This window comes from Pantherophis guttatus, chromosome 3 (genome assembly GCF_059756535.1).
Source record: "Pantherophis guttatus breed Tessera chromosome 3, ASM5975653v1, whole genome shotgun sequence".
Lineage (NCBI taxonomy): Eukaryota > Metazoa > Chordata > Lepidosauria > Squamata > Colubridae > Pantherophis > Pantherophis guttatus.
The window spans coordinates 57,238,217-57,266,200 of NC_142065.1; the positions used below are offsets into that span (position 1 = coordinate 57,238,217).

Consider the following 27,984-nt stretch of genomic DNA (forward strand, 5'->3'; position numbering starts at 1 on the left):
CTGCCACAAATTTATAATCAAAGAAGTTGATATACAAGGCCTCAATTTAGAGTCTGTAGTATTATTTTTACATAATATAATGTAGTAATCTCATAGAAATCATGGGATTTTTGTATTTGTTTATCTTCAAATATTAGCACTATTAAACACTATAAGTACTAAAGTAGAAAATCTTTGTAAAATAACTGGTTGATTAAAATGAAACACAGCACTGTTGAAAAATAGTTGACCAAGCAGTAACCAAGTAATTATTACCCTAATTAATACTATTTTAGGGAATCCAGACCATTTTCCTCAAAATAGGATTTCTGTTGTGTGAGTATCACATTTTCTTAGGTTTGTCAGAAATGTAGAGCATCAGTTACAATGTTTAATTCTATAGAATGTATTTGCATGGCAATGCAACTAATCATTTCCATTTGAAAATAGCCAGATTGCCTCACGATACATTCTGTTGCAAGAGTATTTTCCATCCATCTATTACAAGATGGCATAATGCTGTGTTCCTTGTAGTAGATCTGAAATTGATGGTGCAGCCCTGAGAATCGTGTTGTGTTAATATTTGAGGGTTGGTTTATTGCCACACAGTGATACAATATATAACATTATATAATAAAACATATAATATTCTATATAATAAAGCTGTTTGTATGTTTGCTGATTGGGTAGTTTTGTGCCTTATCACAAATATCCAAAGCTATAGAGAAAGTGGCCATAACTATTTATAATTTTAAGTAACCTCAAAATGGTGGCCATAATATATACCTAAAAGGTTGGATGACTGTCTCAAATATTATGGTTTTGACATTTGATCTTCCCGTGTTTGTCAGGGGCTAAATAAGTATCTGAAATTTACAGAGAGAAAAAATGATAAGAGTTAGACATCAGCTACTTCTTCCCATTTCTTTCCCTAAACTATTTTATTTCCATTAAAAAATGATGGCAACCTTTCCAAAAATTTACTAATGAATCTTTTTTATTCGAATCTTCTTTCTCTCATTTAAGTTTCTCTCATCATACTCTTTGAGATTTTGATCCTGTTGTTTTAAGGTTCAGAGTTGAAACAGAGAAAGCTATTGTTTTAGTGTTTATCACTAGTAAAATTATTTCTAGCAATCAGGCCTTTCCCTCCTCTCGTCCTGCCTACCTTTAGTGAATTGGAGATAAGTTTGATGGGATGAATAGTTTATCTTGAAACGGATTCTAACATAAAAAGTATTTTATCCCAATTGTCATTTTTCTCTCATTATATTTAACAAATGAAATGACATCTCCTATATTTACACATATGAATGTTTTATACCATTTCTCTGTTAAAATTCTGCATAGAAAGAATAAAACAGTCATTAAAATTGTATGACTTGTTCCCATACTCCTCCATTTCTCTACTAAGAAAATACAGAGGGAGTCTTAATAAAATTTTACTTTATACATTATTTTTGGTACTTTGTAGTGGACAGTATGATTTATTATAAATATTAGAAATTAATATATAATACATATATGCAGAGGATTTGATTAAGCTCAACAATTGGCTTTTGTTGGTTTGACTAAACCTGCTTAATGCATACAGGGTAATGAAGTGTAAGTCATTAGAGAGATGGTACGACATTGTAATATTAGGGTACAGTGCTAATGTTGTTTACTTTGGGAAGTAAGCTACATTGAAAATTGTGTTATACATGTCATAGAATCATACTATAAATGCTTTTGAGGTTTAAAAAATGAAAATAATTTTCCAATTAGTACCATTCCCGGTGAAAGTAGGAAGTTATTACATTTTCCTATTCTATGTTTCTACTCTTCACTGTATATATGTTTGTTGATATCCTGGTTAATGAATTTCCTTCTCTCTTATTTAGAAAGCAGAATAGTCATGAAAGTTTTTCATAGCCATATTATGTTAACTCCTCTTTTGAATTGCTACATTATTCCTTCTGTGTGAAACTTACATCATTACAACTGGATATTTTCTCTGAAAGAAAACGCTACATCAGGTGTGTCTGCTAATCATGGTAATATATCTAACTTGCAGAGATTGCTGTCTATGAGCAAGGAAAATTCCGTAAGAATTGTGACCTGTTCTTATTGCTACCTTCATATTGCTTTTCTTTTCAATTATGAAATATGTATTGTAGTATTTACTGTTGAAATTAGTTATTGCTTAGGATAGGAATATCTTAATTTATAGCCCTCTAAGGTTGTTAATTTGTCATATTCATCAAGATTTATTAAAATAAACAGTTTGTATATTCTGATCCTCCATCTGTATAATTACTTAAATAATTTTGTAACAAGATTTGGCCTTGTTTTAATTATATGAAAGATAACAAGCAATAATAAAATAACAATTGATTCTTTATAATTTATTCTGGTATATTGTGCTGTACCTGAATACCTGAAGGATTAGGGGAGTCACTGGATATTTGAGAGAAGATAGAGTAAGGAATTAGGTTACCTGTGTAATTTAAGATTGTTTTTTGACTTTTTCACGTGTGTTAAAAACAAAGCATTGACACAGCATATTAAAAAACCAAAGCTTTTAAAAATACGCCTTGTACTATTTTTGAAAACAGGACAATATTAATACTGTCTTGTAATTTGAAGTACATATTGTATATCCTTTTAAAGAGTTTGCATTGAAATGTTACATTTCTAGCAACCAGATTTTGAATTACAGATAATAGAATGAAAGAGTTGAATGATCAGTGAGTCATATAGTATGACTCATTGCATTAAGTACTCCTAGCAGGTTGCCAACAACTTTTCATCCAGAGGTTCATATTATAGGAATATGGGATGTCTTTATAGTTTGGAGTTTCCTACTGACTGACCATTGTGTTAACAGTGTCTTCTATTTTTTAATGGCTTACTCTGAATCTAGAACAGCTAGAACAGTTCAAATGACCTCATCTGAGTTGGTTCTTCAAGCTGGACAGAGGCAGTGTCCCTAACAATTAAAACATTGGGAATAAGAGATACATTTTTGTCATTGCATCTAATAAATTAAAGTTTAAGAAAGCCCTCTCAACTGGTTCATACTAAACACTAAAAATGTAGTTTATTTTGACTTAGTGTATTGTAAGAAGTCAAGGGTCAGAATAATATTTAATACAGATAATCCTTGTTTTATAACTATTCATTTAATGACTGTTCAAAGTTACAACCGCACTGAAAAAAAGGGATAACCCATCCTCACACATGCAATCATCATAGCATCCCCACAGACACAGGATAAAAATCGGGATGCTTGGCAACCAGCATGTGTTTACAATAGTTGCAGCATCCCAGGATTATGTGATCTCCATTTGCGATCTTCCCGGCTGGCTTCTGACAAAGTCAACAGGGGAAGCTGGAGTCACTTAGCAACTGCATATTCACAACAACGGCAAAGATTCGCTTAATAACCATGGCAAAAAAGGTTGTAAAATTGGATGCAACTCAACAACTGCCTTGCTGAGAAATGGAAATTCTGGTCCATTTGTGGTCATACATTGAGGACTACCTCTACATGGGAATAATCATATTAACTGTATGTAAATTTAAAATATTTTTGGTCCAGTTCTTGAAATCTAGCCCCTTTCATACTGATCAGAAATATAAGGCTTATTGTTTTTTGTGTTATGAAGTGTTCTGTGGTTTATTACTGAGAAAGAACATGTTCATTTCAGTTCTTTGCATCTATGACATTTTTTTTTGTCTATCCGTAGAAGAAGTGATTTTTTTTCCTTCTATAGTAACATACTTAAATGGAATCTGTACATACTCTTCTCCCAGAATCTGGTTGTGGAATGAACTTGGCAAAAAAAAAAAGAAGAAGAAGAAGTAGGAGGGTTAGTTAGACAATGGGTTGTAATAGAATATTTCAGCAAAAAATTAGTTATATTGTAACCGAGCAGGGGTGGGCTGCTGGGGGTTTGCAGGGGTTCGGTGAACCTCTAGCTAAGATTCTGTGCAGTTTGGAGAACCCCCAAATCCCACTCCTGGCTGGCCTCACCCACACTGCCCCTCCCCTTCCAGGAGTCCCCATGTGGTCCATTTTGGATGCAGGTAAGTGCAGGGCATACACGGAGGCTCAGGGAGGGTGAAAAATGGCCTACCAGAAGTTTGGGAAGAAATGGGCCTGCTTCCAGCCTCCGGAGCCTGGGGAGGCCATTTTCAGTCCAGGGAGGGTAAAAACACCCCTCACCAGCTGTGGTGCAGGAGGCCGACTAGGCCACAATGGCCATGCCCACCCAGCAACCAGGCAGAGAACCCCTTGCTAAAATTTTTGAAGCCCACCCCTCTAACCGAGCATATGTGCAAACGGAGAGTTAAAGTATGTTCTCCCTGGAAAATAAATGTATTTTCTTCCATTTTACATTTTGAAGCTGGGTATGTAGGCATTACACTACCTTATTATGAACATATAAATATGATCTGGCAGAAGCTCTGGGATCTGAAATAGAATAAAAATTGATCCATGGGGAATATCAGAAGTAATGATTGCTAAAAATGACTTATTGATTTCATTAAAAAATAGGGCAGTTTAGAGAGGAAAAACATTTCTGAATAATAAATAAAAGTCTGTGCTTGTGCATATTCTCTTTTAAATACCTTCCCTTTACTGACTTAATGTTATAAAAAGCAGTTTTGTCTTCATCTGGTTGTCCTTGAAATTTTGTGGGCTGATTGTTTACTAATGTTCATTTCTGCTTTGTAAAAAACAATGAAATCTAATACATTTTATCTACTTATGCTTTGTTTAGTTTTGTTCAAGCTTTTACTGCAGACTATCCTCCGAGCTTCTGTTTTGAAATTTAAAATAAAAGAGAAAAAAATCGAGACACTTTTTTTGTTTACTACTTACACTACAAGGCAGATGCTGACAGTCATAATCATGTTTACTTGCATTTATTATAACAGGACTGAGATAATATTTTACATAGTAGAAACCAGCATCAATTTTTAAGTTGATCATCATACACAAAACTTAATTTTCTTTTTCTTCTACTTTGCACAATCTAGGCTCCAGAATAAAAAAAAATAAACACCCAGAAAACAGATTCCAGAAATTTTTCTAAGTCCTCTTATAATAGCAATAAAAATGGAATAAATAAATTTTAAAAAACCTTAAGATATGAATATAAATAGATTTTATATATTTTTTTGTAATTTACACTGTTACATTGGTATGGTGTACAGGTAGTCCTCAACTTACATCCACAATTGAACCCAAAATTTCTGTTGTTAAGTAAGATAGTTGTTAAGTGAGTTTTGCCCCATTTTATGACCTTTCTTGTCACAGTTGTTAAGTGAATCACTGTAGTTTTTTTTTTTTTTTGCTTTAATTTATATGCCGCCCTTCTCCGGCGACTCAGGGCGGCTTACAATGCGTTAAGCAATAGCCTTCATACTTTTGTATATTTATACAAAGTCAGCTTGTTAAATTAGTAACACACTTGTTCCGTGAATCTGGCTTTCCCATTGACTTTGCTTGTCAGAAGGTTGCAAGGTGATCACATGACCTCCAGACACTGCAACTGTCCTAAATATGAACCAGCTGCCAAGCATACAAATTTTGATCACATGACCATGAGAATGCTGCAGTGGTGGTAAGTATGAAAAGCAATCATAAATCACTTTTTTCAGTGCTGTTGTAACTTCAGATAGTCACTAAACGAATGGTTGTAATGGTTAAACTTCAAAGCTTTATGCTTACTGACATTTTAGAGAGACTTGCCTGATTTCAGTTTTGAAAGAGTAAATCAGTTTAACTGTAGGCTAGTTTTTTACAAAATTTGGAATTTAGAGAAGCTGGGATTTTGCAAATTAAATGACTGGCTACATCAGGGCTGTCAAACTCGCGGCCTGCGGGCCAGAAGCGTCACACGCTGGCCATGCCCACACTTGGTTTAGCAAAGGGGGAAAAAGTCATGATACGTTATGTGACACTGCTGTGACGACACGAGTTTGACATTCTTGGGCTACATGGAGTATTGGCTCTGGTAACAGTAGGAAAATTGAACTGCAAGGAGCATGTGCAGAATAAAGCTGGAAATGTTAGGAATCTGCTGCACTTTTGGAAACAGAAGTATTGAATTTCTTCTCCCTGGCATAAAAATATCTCTCCCTCTCTCCTACCAGTCCTTGTAGTGGGCTGCATTAATTTTCTTCTGACACACTGAAATATCAGTTGGCTAGTCAGGTTCTTACTGTGAATCATGGCTGACTGATTAGTAGGCCAAACTGAACTTGATCGGAGGCGGTATGGGCAATTAGCCCTTTGCTAGGAATCTGCCTGAGATGTGGAGTCCTTTCTGTTTCATTTGCCTTCACACATCTGTTTCAACATACAGCACAGCCTTGGCCTTCAGTAGAAATGTCTGTTTTTGCTTCTGATATGACATTTGGCTCATGAGCACAAGTGACTTCTGTGGATTTCGGCGGTATTTGTTCTTTGGATTCAGTTTCTTGTTTTGATACTCTTACCAGTTTTTTAGTCCTCCCCACTCCCCTATAGGTAGATGTGTGGGTGTCTGTGCGGTATGTGTGAGAAAGAGAGAGATTATTTTCCATTTTCTCTACATCATTGAGAAAAAGAAAATTTTCTTGCATTTAATAGAATATTAATATTAAAAAGATATTTACATATTATATCATAAGAGATGTAAATTTGTTTCGCTTGATGGGATGGAGTTTTAATAAAGTATAATAGGTGCTGTGACAGAATGGCTTTATGAGGGGAACCGTTTTAATTACTTCAAATTAATGGCTTTCATATTTTGGCTTACCTCTTACTCTCGGCACATATTTTTCTTATGTCTGGCCTCCAACTCACATTCTCTCCCTCTCAGTTCTCCAAAACATATACATTCACACTGCATTTATATCGCTTTACGTTCCTTTCTCCCTTACTGAATTGCTCTGCAGTCTTTGTAACTGTTCCTGTGGTTTTCCACAGTCCTTTTCTGGTTTTCCATATCCTCCCTCAACTTCCTCAAGGATCCACATCAGCAGAACCATCTTCTTTTTCTGTATTTTAGTTGGTCATCTTACAATTCCAAATAAAGGATAGCCATTGTAAATAAACACCTTTCTATGCAATGCTTTGCCATTAATTTTCTCAATTTTCCTTTGTGGCTGTGCATGCTTCCTAGCTGCCTAGCTTTTGGAGACTTTGGCTCCTCTGTCAACGTTATCCTTCTGAGGACACAACATGTTCTTCTGGATTGGAAACAACTAGCTGGCAGAAGTTTAACTTGTGGAATGTGGCAATGAAAATTGCAGTAAGTAAGTATTCTACAAAGGGTGACTACTGTCAGTTGTTACATGTTTATCAGCTTCATTCAGTAACCACCAGCAAAAGCTATATAGTTGATGCAGCAGGAAATGCGAAGTCAGGAAAACATAGAGATGGAAGATGAATAAGGCAAGTAATCAATGTGGAATTAACAGTGGAGAGGGGACAGGGAGAAGGAAATTAACAAGGGAAGGATGGGCTGCAGGGTGATATTGGGATTCATAAGTAAGGGGGAAGGGCTGACACTGAATCAAGCGGGTTATCACTCTTGGCTACAGTGGAGACAAATCTAGAATACCTTTCATTCTGCCTTCCTTGAGTCAGAACAAGAACAACAAAGGATAGAGGTTCTGGCCAGTGGTGAAATCTAAAATTTGTTACTACCAGTTCTGTGGGCATGGCTTGGTGGTGGGGGTGGGGGTGGTAATGTGACGGTGGGCGTGGCCAATTTTTTTTTTTACTTTTAAAACCATTTTTTCTACAACCTCTTCGGCAAAGAGGTTGAAAAAAATGCTTTCAAAAGGCTCTGACAATCCCATTTGAGTTGCCTGATCGGCAGAGGCTTTTTAAAAAAGTCTCTGCTGATCAGGCAACTCAACTTGGATTGTCAGAGGCATTTAAAAGAAAAAAAGGGTTTTTTTTCTTTTAAAAGCCTTTGACGATCCCAGCTGAGCCACACAATCATCAGAGGCTTTTTTTTTAACTTTTAAAAGCATTTTTTCGGCCGAAGAGGTTGTAGAAAAAATGCTTTTAAAAGTAAAAAAAAAAAGCCTCTGATGATTGTGCGGCTCAACTGGGCATGGGGGAGGGGGCAGGGATTTTTGCTACCGGTTTTCTGAACCACCTGTCTCCATTGCTACCGGATCAGGCGATCCGGTCCGAACTGGGAGCATTTCACCCTTGATTCTGGCCAAAATACAAATTGCACAGTAGTGATTATTGAAAGTTAACACACTTATAAACCATTTCAGGAAAAATATCAAAATTTATTTGTGGCGTGTGGAATGTTGTATCACCCTTCTCTGCCCTATTATAAGAGTCAAAAGAACAATTTGAGCAAGTTGATGTAGTGTGGTTACGAGACAGTTCTAATTCCATTTTAGGCATATAAACCATCTGGGTGACTTTGGGCCAGTCATACTCAACCCAACCCACTTCACAGGATGGTGGTTGTGGGGAAAATAGGAAGGGGAAGGAATATTATGTATATTCACTGTCTTGAGTTACTTATAAAGTAATAAAAATGGGATAAAACTCTAAAAAATTTAATATACAAGATCGAAGAAGGCAGGAACATTCTAGGGCAGGGGTGTCAAACTTGTGGCCCATGGGCCAGAGGCGTCACACGCAGGCCACACCCACCCCAGCTCCGTGAATGGGAAAAACGTCACGAACATCACGTGATGGCAACGTGATGCAGCAAGTTTGACACCCGTGTTAGAGGGGGAAGTTACTGTGCTTTACCTTTGTAGCTTACAATAGTATTTCATTCGGGGTAGCACATATTTTGCTTTCTCAGGCAGAAGTCTTGCTTCATGGCACATAATAGAAGTGAGTGGCAATATTTCTGCAAAAAATCATTTGAAGTTTCTAAAGCCCACTTCTCTAAAGCCCACTTCTGAATTCTCAGCAGGTGCCTAAATATATATTTTTACATACTTAAAATAGTCTAATTTTGAGATGATGCAGGGAGGTCAGAATAAGGCTGAAATGTTGTTTCTTCAATATCAGAATATGTGAGCAAACTGTTCTTGAACAGTTTTCTTTGGCTAATTAACCTTATGGTAGTGATGACTTATATAGTAAGTTGTAAGTAACTAAGAGGAAATAGTATGTGATTTTTAAAGATTTATTTATAAAGTCCACTGTAGGCAGAACATTTTCATGTCGGGTGTGCATGCGTGCCAGAACCTGGAAGTTCGGCTTTCTGGAGCGCGATCCCTTTGTCCATGCAGCAGTGCCGAAAACCAGCCTGCGCATGCGTGCTGGCCGGCTAATCGTCAGGTGCGCATGCGCGCTAGAACCTGGAAGTTCAGCTTTTCTGGAATGTAGCCCTGACGAGTGCGCATGGGTGCATGACATTTCCACGCTATCTTTTTGGCACTAGGTGCCGAAAAGATTCACCATCACTGTATTATAAGAATTGGAAACAATTGCTATTTCCAGTTAGAACAAATCAACATTCAAAACTTCCATGACAAAATCATCTAAAAATGTTTGATCTTCAAGTAGCAGTCATTTATTTATAATTATTTATTAAACTTCTGTGCTGCCCATCTTCCCAAAGCGATTCATGGTGTGCTCAAGGGAGGCTTGCAGATGAGATTAGGTTATTACAACCTATCATGCTTACAACCTAACATTTAATAAAAGCATGATTTACATTCTGTTCTGTATGAGATGTCTGTGTTTTGTTTCTGTGGAGCTCTGACAAAACTGAAAGATATAATTTATTTCCTGAACATTTTTATGTATTTGAAAGATTTATATGGATGCCCATGTCATATAAAATAACCGGGCAGCTAACAACACTGTAGACAGATAACAAAGCGCAAAACATTAAAACCCTGTTATATCACCAAGTGATAGCTATAACAATCCCATTGCAAAACCACAAATGCTGGCCTCACTTCCCCCTCCTGACCCAGCACTTCAGAGAAGAACCAGGCCTTAAGGGCCATCTGGAAGGCAAGGAGAGTAAGAACCATCTATGCAGAGGTGGGATTCACTTACCTTCCCTATTGGTTTGCAAATGTGAGCGTGCATGCGCACGGCCTTCTGTGCATGGTCTTTGCTCACGCATTATGTCCAGGGGGGGTGGGCAGAACCTCCTGCAATCGCCACTACCGGTTCGCCTGAACCGGACATAATCAGCTGAATCCCACCTCTGCATCTATGCCTCCTAGAGGAAGCTGTTCTATAGGGTAAGCACAGCTTTGGAAGGGGCTTGCTTCCTGGATCTCATCAGATAACAGTACAAGTAGATTTTTCAGGGAAAGGGTCCTGCAGATAACTTGGCCCAGTGCCAGATAGAGCTTTAATATGATAACCAATACCTTGAATGGGAATAAGAACATGAATGTTTTCTTAAATACCATGAAGATTGGGGCCCAATTAGCCTCTTAAGAAAAACAGTCCTAAAGGAAGGGGAGGTATCCAAATAGAAAATGATCAGTTCAGATTTTCTGTTAGATAGGAGCTCTCAACATGGCTTCTCTTTGTGCTTATATTGAGTGGGCAGATTCCATTTGAAGTAGGCTTGGCAATAATCAAGTTCCAGGCATACAGGGCTCTCTGGGTAATCAGCAATATTTTCAACTGTACCTAGAAAAAATGACCAGTGCATCATTTGTAATAAAAGTAATATGGTTGTAACAGATTTGACTTGCTAATAAATGGGTAGCCATTTTTATATACCAGTTTTTCCAAGGTAGCCCCAAGTGGATCACATATTTTGCTTGATAAATTATCACAGTTAGTGCCTATAAGCTGAAAGGCCACAATGACCCCAGCCTCTCTCAGCTTTCTTAGTAGGAGCCACAGATTTAAGGTATACCCCTAGATCAGGGGTCAGCAACCTGTGGCTCTGGAGCCTCATGTGGCTCACCCCTCTGCTGCGGTTCCCTGTCACTCAAAATATGCGTCACAACTGCCAATGTGCGACACCCACTGGCACACGATTTATTGAGCTTTTCAACCCCTGGTAGGCCAACTATGGATAAATCCAAGATAAGAAAAGTTTCAGAAGAAAACAGAACATTTAATTCAACTACATATGCTAGTTTTGTGGCTGCTCAAGAAATAGTCAGGCACGGGAAGAGTTTTGTGGCTCCCAGTGTTTTCTGTGGGAAACAGGTCCAAATGGCCCTTTGAGTGTTTAAGGTTGCAGATCCCTGCCCTAGATCAGGACTGTCAAACTCGTGGCCCATGGGCCGGATGTGTCACGTGCTGGCCATGCCCATGCCCAGTTTAGCGAAGGGGGGAAAAGTCATGATACGCCACATGACACCACGAGTTTGACATTCCTGCCCTAGATAGAGTACAGACTCGGTGTCAAAGCTGGAATCAGTGTGCTGCTACTCCTATTTTGCCTGTTTTTCTCCATCCCAGATTTTGTAGGCTTCCAGGCACTGAGGCAAGATATATTCTATGTCTCCCAACTGGCTCATGTTGAAGATACCCAACTGAGTATGATATGCTTATTGATGTTGTTGCACCTAGTGACTTTTTATAGGTAATCCTTGATTTAGGACCACAATTGGGCCCAGAATTCTGGTTGTAAGTCGTTACAGTTGTAACTTGAGGCTCCCATATGACAACCTGATTTTATATTTTTTTTTGAAGTCATTAAGCAAATCACCACATTCTTTAAATGAATCCACAGTCATTAAGTGAACACTATGGCCATAAATGCAAACCCAGTCTTCTGAATGGAGGATGTTTGCCAGAAACTGGCAAAAAAGTCACATATTGCCACCAGTCATAAAGACAAGTTGGATGCCAAATGCCTGAAATGCAGTCATGCGGTCACATTTTAGAAAGTCACATTTTAGAAAAGGCCAGAAACACTGATAAAGCATTTGTTCTGGGCCTATCTTGTAATTTTGGAACTGTTGTTAAGCCAGAGTTCCCCAAACTTTCTGGCTTTTTGGAGCTGTGGGGAGAAGATTCTGCACACATGGTTGGCAAGCACACGTGTGTCTGCAGGTGAATTTGCAGGAGCAGTGGGGCACATGTGGCCACTGCTTGCACAAGTGGGATGTGGGTGCGCTTGCCCACCATTTCTGCAGCCCAGTTGCAAGCAGCTCACAGCCTACTAGTGGGCTGTGGCCCAGAGGTTGGGGACCCCTGCGTTAAGCAATTGGTTGTAAAGAGCTCTAGGGCTAACTGTATTGTAATACCCAAGGATAATTGGTTCTTTAGAAAAGAGTGGATCAAATGGTGCTCCCTCTCCCTTCTAACCCTCAAGAATCTAGGACAGTGATGGTGAACCTTTTCGGCACCGAGTGCTGAAAAGGTCACACGGAAATGTTTCCACGTGCGTGCACTCGTCGGGGCCACTCTCCGGAAAAGCCAAACTTCCAGATATTAGCGTGCATGCATGCCCGCTGGCCGGTGTGCCTGTGCAGGCCGGTTTTTGGCACTGCCATGTGTACAAAGGGATTGTGCTCCAGAAAAGCCGAACTTCTGGGTTCTAGTGAGCATGCACGCCCGACAATCAGCTGGCCGGCACGCATGCGTACACTGGTTTTTGGCACAGCCATGCACACAAAGGACAGCTGATCGTCACATGCACATGCGTGCCAGAAACCTGTAAGACAAACAGGCAAAGGTGTGTGTGCCGGGTGACATGGCTTCGCGTGGCACTTGGGCACATGTGCCATAGGTTCGCCATCTCGGATCTAGGAGAATGTATGTAATGATCGAGGATATCAAAAGCTGCTGATGGATCCAGCAGGACAGAGAGGTCATGCTTCTCCTTTCCATATCCTGTCCTGAGACATTCATGAGACATAGCAGTATGACTACTTTGCCCTGCCCAGGCACGAACCAAAATTGAAACAGATGCCATTACAATCATTCATCTTCTTCTGAACCCTTTGTAGGTGGCCCCCTGCTACCTTCACAGCATTGTTTCTTAAAAAAAGGAGACTGAAGACTGGCAGTTGATAACAAAATGGGAGTGCTTTGCATTGCCATCTTCAGGAATGCTTTTTTGCTTTTTAAGGTAATTTACAGACCTGACATTTCCAGGTTGTCTCCCACTCAAGTACAAATCAACTCTGATCCTACTTAGCTTGTTTTGAAATTGGCCAAAGATAGTTTGGTACTTGTAATGGATCCTCAAGCAAGTGGCTTACATTCTTCAAGATGAACATTAGCATATATGCAGAGTTTTCATACAGATTGAATTCCTTGGTTTGGTTTGGTCTAGTAGTCCAAGCATATTACATTTCATTTCTGCTTTAGCTGATGAAATAGGACAATAAAAGGTGTGTGTTCAATATTTCTGAGAAAGTCCTCGAGATGCTCTGAGAGTAATGAGACAGCTGGACATTGGATCATGATTCAGCCTGCAGCCTACCTTCCAATTATATCACAGGATCTACTACTAGGGTTTCTCTGGAGCATTTCCCATTTTTGCCTATTATCTTCCCTCATGCTTCTGAACATGATCAGCGAAGCATGCTAATTTTCTAGCAGAAGTGTTGTCATAATTAGGCAGCTTGTTGGAGAGTTTATGGTACTTAACCAGATGTGAAAAGGCTGGTCCCTTGGTCCTGACTTGCTCATAGGGGCTTCTGCCAGCTGCCTTGTCACTGATGTTAAGGCTGCTCTGTGTGGCCTGCCAAGCCTGTTTCTTCACTATCTACTTCTGGGTTTTTATGCTAAACATCCTTTTGAAACCTGCAAAAGGGGTAGGGCAGGGCCTTTGTGATTAAACTAGTTTAGGACATATGTCTTAGTGGCAAATACCTGCAGCAGAAATGAGGATGTATTTTATGAATGGAGTATTTATCTGCCAGGTTTGGCTGAGGTTCATTAGGAGTATTGTCTTTTTCGGATAATGTTCATAGTTAGAATGATGACATCTAGTAAATGTAATTATCATGATGTGGCTTGATTGTATGAGATCCTTATTACAGAGCAGTTATTGTTTAGAAGTTGAATGTTGTTTTGGCAAACAGAGACAGCTATCTCTGTGACAATATGAACTGACCGCAGGAAAGGACTAGTTGTACAAGAAGTAAGAGGAGAATTCTATATTTGTTTGGAAATCAAGTGTGGCTTGATTTAAAATCTACCTCAAAATGTTCTGTTAAGATGCAGTGGTAAATTGCAATCTCAGTTTTATACCTTTTCTTCCAACAGTGAGAAACTAACTATGGCACAGATTCTGTAAATATGCCCAAATATCTAAGCGTTATTTGTCCCTAAACAGCCAAAAATATTAGGATGTTTACTCAGAAGTTGTTATCATGAATATGCTGTTTCCAGAAACATATAATTGCTCTTTTTTTATGCCCAGTCTAAGATAGTTTAAGAATGACAATATATAATGAATTTCTTCCAATTCCACAGAGCCTGTGGATGGTTTGAGTTCAAATAGCTATCTTTATTAATTATACACTAGGATTAAATGCTGAGATTTCACTGTTTGTGTCTGACATGACTCTTGTAAGAATATAGACAGGAGGATATGAAGAAAAATATCACATTGCATCAAAATTAAAATGGTCCCTTTGAGCCCCACATGTATTTACTGATATAGAGTAGACTAAGTTGTGTGTTGGCTGGAAACACACACTCACATGAAAATAGAAACACTTGTTTTGCAGGGAACTTCTGCAAATCATGAGTTTGAAAGTTGTTACTGCTCTTACAGGAAGTAGGAATTGAATGTGATGGAACCATGGTTTCTGAAATAACCTAATTTTGACCTAGAGGGAGCTCTGTTACATAAGGAATTTCTTACATTTTCCTACCTATACAGGGATTGATTACAGTACAATTTTATTATATTTAATTTTTATGCTGCTTTTTGGACAACTCTTCCATATTCTGAATTTTGCATTTATGGGGGGTGGGATTTCCCCTCTTCCTTTTTTTTTTTTTTTTTTTGCATTTTTCCACAAGCTTAGCATTTTTAAAATCATTTGTAGTGTTTTGCTACTTTTCAAATGCCAACACATTATCCATAGTGTTAAGGCAGTTATTCTGTTTTGTTTTCTGTATGTGTGTAAACATGCTTGTCCTGCATATCACATACCTCCAGATAGAAAGAAAGATTATTCCTTGTTGGTCAATTATATGGATCCACAGTCAGGTGTACTAAACATGGGGTATCCCTAAGTATAGCATTTCTCACTTCCTTGTAAGAATAATGATAGCCATTCACTTATACTGGAGTAAAAGAAAAGGCATTTCATCATAAACACAATTGGTCTGGCAATTAAATCCAATTTATCATTTACATCAGTGGTGAAATGTAAAATTTGTTTCTACCAGTTCTATGGGCGTGGCTTGGTGGGGGGGCTAATGTGGCTGAGTGGGCGTGGCCAATTTTTTTTTTAACTTTTAAAACCATTTTTTCTACAACCTGAAGAGGTTGTAAAAAAATGCTTTTAAAAGCCTCTGATGATCCCAGCTGAGTTGCCTGATCATCAGAGGCTTTTTTTTCTTTTAAAAACATTTTTTCTACAACCTCTTCGGCATATCTTAAATTGTTAATCTGAACACCATTTACTTTGAGGCCAGCATCACTGTTTTCCAGTGCTTTGTTGAAAATTGACTCAGAGTAGATATTAAACAACAGTGGAGACAGTGTCTGACCCCTCATAGAACAGTGACCAGTGCATAGAACTTGGAATATGGAGAGGTTTTTGTTTAACAATGTCCTAGACTGAAAGTCATTTTTTATTTCATCATTTATCTCATCATTTCAATCATCAATCAAACCTGATGTCAGCAAAAACCTATTAAGGGTTACCAGAGATAAACAACATATCTATTTTAATCTTGATCAGATAAACCAACTTTAAATTCCTTCCTTTTACTTCTAACAATCTTGCTCTTTAGTCCCTTGAAATAATGTCATACAATTTGGTTTCTTTTCATTTTTCTTGTCTCTTCTCACAGAATTCTTCAAAACTTTACAAAGCCTCTTCTATAAACCTAGTATGGGAAAGTTATTCAAGTCACTCTCTTGGTTTGCTATTTGTATAATCAAGTCTCACTCTTGCTTTCATTTGTATGTTCAGTGTAACTTTTTTTATATCATTTATTAAATTTTTTTTCATGTTTTCATTTTTCCTATTGCTAAAATATTTTGCTTTGTTTTGTAATTGTGAATTGAGTTTGAGTACCCTTCTCCATTAATTACAATATAATCTTTAGTTCCATCTAGTTCCCTCTAGTGTCCAGTTTTTAAAGTATTGTCATATTATGTTTTTTTTTAATTAAATAAAACAGCATTTTCACATGGGAAGGATTCTTATTAATTCCAAAATCTTATTTCAGATTTATCTGAACCCTTAGTCTGTTTGTAAGTTTCTGAAATCAAAGTTTTAATCATCCTTTTTCTATTTACTCCCTCCTTTCATTTTTTAAAAGTTCTTAAACTTGTATTTAAAACTTGTTTTACTAAGGATTGAAGGAAACTCTCGTGGTGCTATAAAAAGGATTTAACAAGCAATTTCAGAAAATGGTTAGAAAAGAAGGCATGGAAGGCATGGAAGGCATGTCCTTTACAAGTGCATACTGTGATTTGAGCAAGATGGTTATTTCCTTGTCTCCCAAAACTCTTAAACTCATCAGAAACCTCTGTCTTTCAGTCTCCTCACAAAGAGCAGTTATCTGGAGCACTTGTGGGTGATCTCAAGTCCTCTCCTTATTTGCAGGGGAATTACCAAAGACCTGGTTTGTTTGCCAGTTCTTTGTTCCACCACAGTCATAGTCTCTGCTTTTCGCAGATCTTTCTTCACACTGCCATTTCTTCCCTAGAAGTTGACCTAAGGCCATTTATGTTCTATAAAATATAAGGAGATCCTCTGAGAACCAAGTTAGCAAATGCCCTGGGTCCTAGTTCTGAATTTTTATTAGAGTAAAGAATACAGATGTGTATAAGAGAGAAAAATGGCTTGCACCATGAATATTTTTAACATAAAAAATAAGTATGAAAATATTTTAAATAAATAATCACTCCTTCCAATATCTTTTTTCCCAGTTCAGCCAAGCTTTACACTAGAGCTGAGGCCCCTAATGTGTGTATATGTGTGTGTTTGTGTGCATTTCTTTTAGGGCTTGTGAGGCTTCCTGTTCCTCTTGTTTTGAAGGAAGTTTGGGGGGAAAAAGGAGAAAAAATACTGCTGCAGAACTAGAAGGAATAATAGAGAGGTAATGAAGGAAAGTGGTATCTAATATTTTGCCTTTCGGGGAATGTTTTTGTTTAAACAACAAAATTAATATACTTGTTTTGATAAGGAACTTTTCACTGATTGTAAGTATGTGTTATGGAAGGTTGCTTGAGTTTTGCATATGTGTATGATATATGTATTGCAGTCTGTTTTTGAAGGATTAGCTACGTGGAAACATCCTACATTAGAGAGAGAACTAGCAGGGGAGGAATTTGCTGTGCAGGTAGAGGCTTCCTATGAATCCTCCCAGATCTGAATTGTATCATAGCTTATATGAATGAAACACACTCTTTTCTCAGGAATGAAGGCAAATATAAGTGTCCCAGGATAATGTTGCAGGATCCAATCTGGGTTGGTCACCGATCCAGATTAGATCCTGCAGCACTCTTTCTATTGATACTTACTTTTCCCTTCATCTACTTTCTCATGCAATTTTAATTACTGTATATATAATTAGAGCAACATGCCAAATTAAGGCTTTCATATGTTCTGGAATAAGAATGAAATAGAAATTCATAACTTATAATTATTCCAAATCTCCAGCCTTTGATTTCAGATAGACAGTATTATTGAATTTATGTTGAAAATTCCCACAAGTACTTCCTCCAAAGAACATATTGATATCATTGTCAAGACATTGCACCCCCACTTTGTAGCCTATATTAAAGAAGACCAGTTTGATGTAGAAATTAAGGCACCAAGCTAGAAATGAAGAGAGCCTTGAGTTTTGTCTCTATGCACAAAAGCCACCTTGGTGACCTTGGGCCAGTCACTATCTCTCTGCCCTTTCACTTTTTCTTTCTAATTTTTTCTTATCTTTTAGTGTATATTGGATTTTATTATTGTAATTAAAACCCCTTTTTTTTTTTATTGCAAAAGTTTTACAATTACATTTTCACCCCTTTTTTCACCCCCCCACCTCCCTCCCCAAACTTCCCATCCTCCCTAACCCTCCCTAACCCTCCCCCCCAGACTTCCCTATTATGTACTCATAACTAATAATACTGATATATATACCTGAACCCATCCCTCCCCCTATATTATTTTCCCTCTTTATCTCTTTACATTAAGATATTTCTAATACATTATTTTCAAATAAAAGCTATTTGGTACTTTCTAGTTTGGTATTTGTTCTGAACATATTCTATCCACCTTTTCCATTCCCATTCATAAGTCTCTTGTGAACAATCTTTTAAATATGCTGAAATCTTCGCCATCTCTGCAAAACTGGCCATCTTCAAAGTCCATTCCTCGATAGTAGGCAAAGCTTCATTCTTCCAATATTTACCTATCAACAATCTTGCTGCTGTTATCATATACAATATTAATTTTATTTCACCCCGTGTAAAACCCTTAACTATACCCAATAAAAACAATTGTGGAGAAAATTGAATTTTTTTCTTCAAAACATTCTGCATGACCCACCATATTTTTATCCAAAAAGCCTTAACTTTCCTACAGGTCCACCAAACATGATAATACGTAGCATCCAAACATTCGCATCTCCAACATTTTGGCTGAACATTAGGGTACATACATGACAGCTTTTTAGGATCTAAATGCCATCTATAAAACATTTTATAAAAATTTTCCCTCAGATTCTGCGACTGTGTAAATTTAACATTCTGAACCCAAATTTTTTCCCATGTTTCCAACATCACTGGTTCTTCAAAAATATGTGCCCACTTAATCATACAATCTTTAACTAATTCCGTTTCTGAATCCCTTTCTAGCAAAACATTATAAAGCCTTTTAATATGCATTGGACCTTTCTGTCTTATATGTCTAACCAATTCTTCCTCATGCAACATAATACCAGTTTTTTGGTCCTCTTTCCATCTCAATTGTAATTGATTATATTGTAACCAAGTTAAATTAATCCCTTCGTCCAACAGTGTCTGCAAGGTCTTCAGCTGCCATCTACCCGCATCTGTAAAAAGAACCTCTTTGTATAAAAACCCCCCGAGTGACATTATATTTGTATTCCACAAGGTATGACCAAGATCCAGCCATAGCGGTATTTTATAATCCCATTTGAGTCTGTGCTTCTTCCAAACTCTCATCAAAGAGTCTCTAAGTATATGACTTTTAAATACTTTATCAACTTTGTCATCATAAAATAGGTAAGCATGCCATCCAAATTCAAGATCAAAACTTTCTGCATTCAATATTCCAGCCTTTTTACTTCCAAACCAATCACTTGTTAAAGTTAAAGCTGCTGCATCATAATATAACTGTAGGTTTGGAAGTTTAAGGCCTCCTCTTTCTGGAACATCTTGCATAATTTTCAATTTCACTCTCGGCTTTTTGTCGTTCCAGACAAACTTATTAAGTCCAGTTTGCCAAACTTTCAGTTGTTTATCACTTTTAAGCACCGGAATCATTTGAAACAAAAACAGAAATCTTGGCAAAATGTTCATCTTAACTGCTGCTATTCTTCCAAGTAAAGACAGTTGCAGCTTTTTCCAAGTCTCCATGTCTTTCTGAACCTCTCGCCACAACACCTCATAGTTATTTTGAAACAATTTCATGTTTGATTCTGCAACCTGAACTCCAAGATATTTTACCTTAGGTACAATTTCAAAACCTGCCCTCCTTTCAAGCTCATGTTTACGATCTTGTGTCATATTTTTGACTATCATTTTAGTCTTTTTTGAATTCACTCTAAAACCTGAAACTCTACCATAGTCTTGTATAATGTCGTTCATCAGGATTGTTGATTCCATTGGTTGTGATAGGGTAACCACCAGATCATCTGCAAATGCCTTTATTCTATAATCCTCTTGCCTTATCATTATGCCTTTCAAAATTTTTGAGTCCCGTATTGTATTTAGCAAGACTTCCAATGTTAAAATAAATAAAAGTGGGGACAACGGACATCCCTGTCTTGTTCCTTTTTCAATTTTAAACTCTGTCGTCAAACTTCCATTAATAATAATCTGTGCTTTTTGCTCTTGATAAATTGCTGAGATCGCCTGTATAAATTGGTCCCCAAAGCCCATCTTTTTTAAAGTCTTTAGTAGAAAATTCCAATCCACTCTATCAAAGGCCTTCTCCGCATCCAAAAAAACCAGCACTGCAGAAATCTGTTTATTCTTGTCAAGATATTCCAATAAGTCTATTACTTGCCTTACATTGTCCTTCATATATCTGCCCTCAATAAATCCCGCTTGGTCCGCATGAATCACCTTTTGGATTACTGGCATCAACCTGTTGGCTAATACCTTCGCATAAATTTTATAGTCTGTGTTCAAAAGAGATATTGGTCTATAGTTCTCTGGTTTTTTAGGACCAACTTGTTCTTTTGGTATCAAAGATATATAAGCAGTTGTCCAAGATGGGGGTATTTTGCCCCCTTGTTGAATATTGCAAAATAAATCTCTAAGTTGTCCCACCATTTCAGCTTGTAAAGTTTTGTAATACACTGCGGTCAAACCATCCGTGCCAGGAGCTTTGGCTGTTTTTAGCTGTTTAATTGCTGCTGTTATCTCCTCCTCTGTTATAGGATAATTCATTCTTTCCTTTTGTTGATCAGTAATTTTTGTAACTCTCTTATCCTTTAAATATTTTTCTATAAGTCCATTCTGCACCTCTTCTTTGGCATATAGTTTAGTATAATAATCCACAAAAGCTTCTTTAATTAGTTTTTGTTGAAAGATTTCTTTCCCTCCAATATCAATACTATCAATAGTCCGTATACTTTGTTTTTTCCTCAATGTGTAAGCCAACCATCTGCCCGGTTTGTTAGCGTTGCAAAATGTATTATGCTTCGCGTATTGTAAACTTGTTGCAACTTGTTCCGCCATAAGCATTTGAAATTGGTCTTTCAAAAGTTTTATAGCACTTCGTATTCTTTCATCTGTTGGGTTTTTAATAAGTAACTGTTCTTTATTCTTTATTTCCATTTCCAACTCAAATCTTTTCTTTTGTCGGAACAGTCTATGTTTAGAATTCATGTAGATGAGTACCCCTCTCATATAAGCTTTACTTGCATCCCAAACAATTTCAATTGGGGTACCTTTATTCAAATTTATTTCAAAAAATTCTTTCAAATGCTTTTTAAGTTCTATTGTATTTTTTTCATATCTAAACAAGTTCTCATTTAATCTCCAAGAACGTCTCTCAACCTTATCCATCTCAATTTCTATCCATACAGGGCTATGGTCAGTCAGAGTTCTTGGACAAATCTTTGTTCTTTTTGTCTTAACAAGTAGATCATTTGACAACAGGATAAAATCAATCCTAGAAAAAGATCTATGTCTATCCGAAAAAAAAGTGTAGTCCAATTCATTTGGATTATGTATTCTCCAAACATCTTTTAATTCCATATCTTCTTTCATATCAAAAAAAGTCTGTGGTAGTCTAATTCTAGACTTTGCCAAGCTCTTTTTATCTAGTTTAGAATCAATTACTCCATTCCAGTCTCCCATAATTAAAATAGATCTATAGTCCCATTGCAATATTTTAGTATGTAACATTTTATAAAAATAATCCTGTTGTTGGTTGGGAGCATAAATTCCAATCAAAAGAATTTGACCATTTGCTGTGAGCAATTCAATTGCTACAAACCTACCATCTTGATCTGCTTCTATAACTTTCGTTGTTAATTTTTTATTTACATAAATAACCACACCATTCTTTTTCTGCGAAGTTGAAGATATATAATGTGCTCCTAGTTTTGAGTTTATCAAATATTTTTGATCTTGAGTTGTGATATGCGTTTCTTGTAAACATATTATATCATTATTAAATTGTTTCAAATATGTAAATAATTTCTTCCTTTTCTGTGCTGAATTCAACCCATTGACATTCCAAGATAGACACTTAAAGGTCATCAGCCTCTTTCTGGAGCACAGAGCAAAATATTTGAAGTTCATCCGAGAGCTTCGATCTCGCTCCTCCCATAGCTCCACTCTCTTGTACGGTACTCTTAACTGCCTTCTTGTCTTGTCTTTCCTGTTGTTGTTGTTGCTTTTGTTTAAGTAGCTTGGATTGGGCTCTAGTTATACGTTGATCTTTAACTTCTGTCAACTGAATCAAATCCAAAATTGGAGAAGAATCCAACAAGGGCTCACTCAGAAAACCTCCTTCTGCACCTTGCACATTTTCTAATTCCTGCTTAGACTGTTCTTTCAATTGCCTCTCTTCACTCTCCTTAATCTCCAAAACTGTAGATGTACGTGGAGATGGTGTTCTTTCCTTAAGAATAGTACTGTAAAAGTGTTGTGCCTTCTCCACGGTATTCAACCGATATCCTTCTCCCTTATATCTAAAAATTATCCCAGCTGGTGCGTCCCACCGGAAGGGTATCTGTAAATTTCTCAATTCCTTAACAAGAAAACCAAATTCTTTTCTAGCTTTCAGCATTTTAGGAGGTAATTCTTTAAAAATTTCAAGTCGTGAGCCCCCCACTTGTACAGAAGTGTGAAAAGATTTTTGCAGGATATCATCTCTAATTTCTCTCTCAGTAAAGTATATGACCACATCTCTAGGCAATTGTCTTTGTCTGGCCACCCAAGAGTTCACTCTGTAAATTTTATCTATTTTATGAAATACCAAATCAGGATTAGCTTGTAAAATCTTAGCCAAGGCTTCAGAGCAAACCTGTCTCAAATCCTGTCTCTCCTCCTCTCGAATTCCCCGAAGCCGTATGGCAAATTCCATCGCCCGGAATTGTATCATAACAATCTCATCTTCAATTCTCTGCATTTTATTGTCAACTTCATCAATTTTATAATCATTGTCTTTCATCTTAACATTAACTTCTGATTTGAATTCTTCAACTTTAAAATCAACTTTCCCAATAAATTCTGCCAGGCCAGACGCCACTTCTGATATTTTTTTGGTCACCTTATTTTGATTCTGTTTCACCATGTCTTTAACTTCATTAATTTCCTGCATAAATTCCTGATGTGATTTTTGAAGTTTATCATCTATCTCCTGTTGACATTTTTGAAATTTGTCATCCAGAGTTTTAGAAATAAATTCTTTTAAATCTCCCACATCAAATTCTTTTTTCTGAGTTTGTAGCTGTTGAGCAGGGGGAAGTTGCGTTTGATGTTTGTGTGTGGGGGATCCCCCCCCTAATGCCTTCCCTTCCTGCTTCTTTGAAGCCATCCTGGCTCGTGATCTAGTTTTTCTAAAGAGGGAAGTTCCTTTTCCTTTCCCTCCTGCACAAAGACTTCTAAAAAAGTCCCCCAGATTTGATCAAACAAGGGTTAAAATAAAGCAAAGTCCAATATTGAAAAGGGAAAAAATTTCCCAGTTATTTCTCTTATAACAAGCAAGGCAGCTTAGTAGCAACTTGGAAACTTTGTAGCAAAACAAAGTAACTTCACCAATCCACACTCGCTGGCTCGTTAACTCTGAAGCTAGGCGCCATGTTTTTTCAAAGCACTTTCACTCATTCGCATTTTCTCAGATTGAAAAGTCAACAAAGTGCTAATACTTGCGTTTCCAAATTTCAGGATTCAGGTAGTTTCGCTGTTTATTAAAGCTGGTTCTTTCGCTTTAAGTTTCCTGCAGCCGGCTTGTTCTGCAGAAGCAGAATCGTCCCACGCCGCCCGGAGTCTCAGCAGGTTGGAAGGGAGCCGCGCCTGTTTCCTCCCCAGAAACGATTCCCTGGGGGGTTACAGGGGCTCGACCTGTGCCCTGCTATCTCTCCTCCAACAATCCTCAGGATTTTGAAGTTTTCGAGCCGCTTCTCGATCGCGAAGCGGCTCTACAGGCGGCGGGGCTGGCGGAGCTTCAAAGAGCGCCGCCGTCGCCGAAGACAAGGAAACCGGAAGTCGTAATTAAAACCCTTAATAAAGTTGTATGGGGGAAAAGGATACTTACTTTCAGCTGCATATGTTTATGCCTAATAACAAACTAATTTACAGGGAGGTGACAAAAGATGGGTTTTAAGAAGGATTTGAAAAACAATGATGGTCCATTGACCATCATCCAATCCAAAGGTCTCCCAAAGGTCAGGTGGCATCACGTCTGGCAGCGTCATTCATCAGGAATGTAGGGCAGTTGGTCAGCCGGCCCCTTTGGAGATTCACTTTCGTTTCTTGGAAAGACACCTCCTGCAATGGAAAAACACCACCTGCAATCTTCCCCCCCTTCGCCCCCTTAACTGGTCCCTCCCCCCCGTTTCTTATGGCAGCTGAAGCAGGCAAAGCTGAGGCTGACATTATGCCATTATATAGGATTATAACATTTGTGTTTTAACTTTTCACTGTTTTCCTTTATTTCCAGTTTATTTCCTCTTGTGTAAATTAGGCCAGTTGTCACTAAAGAATTTCCGTCTGTCAACCAACTAAATGAAAACTTGGGAAACATTATGTATGACATAAAATTAATAACTTTGGGAATTTATATATTAGTTATCAATTTAATTTAGTACACTCCTGATTACAGGAGTCTCTTGAGGAAGATACTTCTTTGAAATCTGTTGTACAGTTGAAGATGTAATATATTTTCTTTCCAGCACAGTGTGATTAGGTTCAGTGAAGCTGGTTTTTCAAAACTAGTTTTGATTAGGTTAAATCCAGAATTTTTACTGAGAGGAAAAGAGCAAAAAATCCAGCTTTTTTTAGTTTGATGGTCCTCTAACCTAACCCAAGTATTTTTGGTATTCTCTTGCACTTATTGCCCTCTTTCTCTTGACACTCTTCTTCCAACCTGTTGCCCTCACTCAGGCCTAAGGTGTTTCCTAAGCTTTTCAGCAGGGACTCTCTTTAATAACATTCAAACTTCTAAGACTCTGTATAGCTAAGGAAATTTTGGAAGTAAGACAGTGTGGGCTTCTTTCTCTTTTTCAGTCTTGATTTTAAGAATTTTATTTTTTTAATCCTAGTGGCAAGACTATCAAATGAAGTTAAGAGGGTTTAATATTCAATAGTTTCCCTGCATTTTGGAAATTAAAGCTATGTACAGTATTATGCATGGTTTTCTTCAAAACATCCTTGGGAGTTTTTACCATTTCTTTAGATTTACTTTGCTGTTGTTTGTTTAACTCCCTTCAAAAGTTGTGTAGACAGAAATTTAACTTTCTGTCTACACATATGTCTATATATTAAAACAATATCCCAAAGATAAATAGATACATGATAGGTAGGCAGGCAAGTTGATCAGTGACACCCAGTGTTTCACTTGTTGGAAGAAATATCCATCTGGTTCAGTTCCAAGTTGGGAGAAAGACACTGGAAACATGGAGGCTGATTGGAAAGATGGTTTAATGATGAACAGAACCACTAAGCATGTGTGATTCTGGGTAGCTGACCACATGGAGTTGAGAGTGAGGGGCTTTTATACTTTCTCTTGGGTGTTGCACTTGAACTTCCTGTTCCTGTGCAAGAACATGTATTGAACATCTATTGGCTGTTGTCAGGTTCCTATGTTTGTCTGAGCTCCCAGACTTGGTTGAAGTTTGCTGGGTGATGCAATGTCCTCAGGAGATTGTGCAATGCAGTGAGCTCTGTATCGTCTGCTAAATGGTCCTATTATATCCTTAAAGGCCATGTCTTAATCCCATCACCTTGGTGCTGAAGGTCTTTTGTCTTGTAGATAAGCTGGCCCAGTCCTGCTGGGGCTATTAATAAAGGTGGTGGCTGCTTTCCAAGAGCATTTTTCTCCTTTAGGGAAATATAATATTCTGCCTTTTTTAATATTTCCCAAAATATTTCATTCTCCTAGGAGTGGGGTGGGTGCTAACTTTGTACACACTGAATGAAGGAGACTTAAGATAATATCAATATAAAATAACGCCTTTTGAGTGAATTTCTGAAAAAATGTAGATCAGCCTTCTGATATCTGAAAAACTTGGAGTATAACTCATAAGATGAAGTTAGACCATGTTAAAAAGAAGTAAAAGCAGGTGGCAGCTCTGGTTAGGAGGGCCCATGCACCTTTGGATGGTATACCAGTTGTAGCATTCCTGGCCTGGGAGGCTCTGCTCACAGTAACCTGTGCCCCTGTAACCTCTCAATTGGACTACTGCTGTATATGGGGCTGCCTTTGAAAAATATATGGAGGTTCATCTGATATATAGTAAATGGTATTGGATATGCAGCATATTTAATAATGGTACTGGTACTGCATTGGTTACCTATGTGTTTCCAGGTGCAATTCAAGATTCTGGTTGTCACCTTTAAAGACCTACATGGCTTTGGGACAGAGTTAACTAAGAGGCTGTTTTATCTCAACAATTTCTACCCATCCAATTTGGTCCAGCAGATTGGGTATGTTGTGGATCCTGTTAGCCAAGGAATGTCATCTTGCAGGGACAGTGAGACATGTCTTCTCTACTGTAGTTCTTGCCCCTTGGAATATTGTTTTTCAGAGATTAGGAAGGCCTCAACCCTGTTGTCCTGTTGTAAGACCTTAAAAACTTGTGCCTATGTACCCAGACCTAGGCTCCCATATATATTAAGAGCCTTCTTCCTTGACTGTAGTGGCAATTATTATGATTCTTTTCTTGGCTGCTGTATATATTTTTGTATTAAGTGTTTTCATTGTTTTAGATTTCTTTGCCACCCAGAGTTCCTGAGTTGAGATGGGTGGAGGGAAGGAGGGAGGGAGGGAGGGAGGGAGAAAGGAAAAGGAAGGAAGGAAGGAAGGAAGGAAGGAAGGAAGGAAGGAAAGAAAGAAAGAAAGAAAGAAAGAAAGAAAGAAAGAAAGAAAGAAAGAAAGAAAGAAAGAAAGAAAGAAAGAAAGAAAAAATAAATATAAAATTTGGATGATTTCTCATCCAAGACATGGCCTTCGTCAGATTTTCTTTAATGGGTTCCCTGTATGTGTGATGTCAAAAAATAATCCCTTTTATTCATTGAGCTGCGTCCAAGTAAGTCATTTGAATAGCCAGGTAACTAACATACGGAAACTCGGGTCTGAAGAGTGACAGATAATTTGGTGCAAGGCAGCTCCTTTATGAGGTCTTACAATTAGCAATTAAAGCATAAAAAATAGTTCCAGGCAACAACTGCTAAATAAACGCTTGTCATTGCTGCTGACAAGGGCTTCTTTATTTCTCTCTGTGTTTCAGCCTCTCTATATAACTTACGGTGCTGTAAATGCACAGCAGCTGTTAATATGATTCTGTCGATACATTTACCATGGTGATTTGGCAGTATTTGGCGACTGTGAAGAAATCACTCATGGGCTGGAAAGGAAGAACGACAAGCTGTCAATATCTCAGAAGAAATGCTAATAACCTTGGTGACAAATTGTCTCAGGAAGTCTCAAAGGGTTAAAAAAGAGCATTTCCAGAGGCCAAGATTGTTGCATTTCCCCAGGTGACAGAAGCTCTTCTGAAGTAACCCTGTTATACCAACAGCTTGCCTACTTTAGTTGTGAGTGCATTTGCATTGAGCTCTCAAAATATGTTGGTTTGTGAATTAAATAGGAAATTTATCCTCATATTTGTATTCTCACTTCTACCACTACAACCTTCTGTACTTTAACTCATACCATTTAGGTCTGTCTATCTGCTTTCAAAAAGGCTTTTCAGAGGACTCCAATTGGAAGGAAAAGTCCCTTCCTGGGATAGTCGTACAGTTTATGGAACTGAAAACCCTGTTTTCATGCAGCATTCATATTGGTCCTAGGTTAGATCTCATCCTTGTAATGAATTAACACCTTCACAGTAACATAAAAGGAATTTTGTAAAAATAGTTTAGCAGTTGTGTTGCCTGAGATTGCTGATGAGTGATTCTTCACTGGTAGAAACTCTTGCCTTTTCCTGGTTCTTTGTTCTACTCACTCCCAGCTGATGTGCAGGCCCCTAGATGCCACATCATC

At 37.7% G+C, this 27,984-nt stretch overlaps 1 protein-coding gene and 1 long non-coding RNA gene across 5 annotated transcripts in view; both read left to right on the top strand.

Annotated features, from left to right (window-relative positions):
- RNF220 (ring finger protein 220) overlaps positions 1 to 27,984 on the top strand; it is a 382,422-nt gene that overhangs the window by 13,327 nt on the left and 341,111 nt on the right. The gene's annotated exons all lie outside the window — the stretch shown is intronic.
- LOC117664119 (uncharacterized) lies at positions 1,879 to 27,361 on the top strand. The gene is made up of 3 exons (XR_004590925.2): positions 1,879 to 1,997; positions 7,140 to 7,272; positions 27,230 to 27,361. It is a non-coding gene; the product is annotated as an uncharacterized LOC117664119 (long non-coding RNA).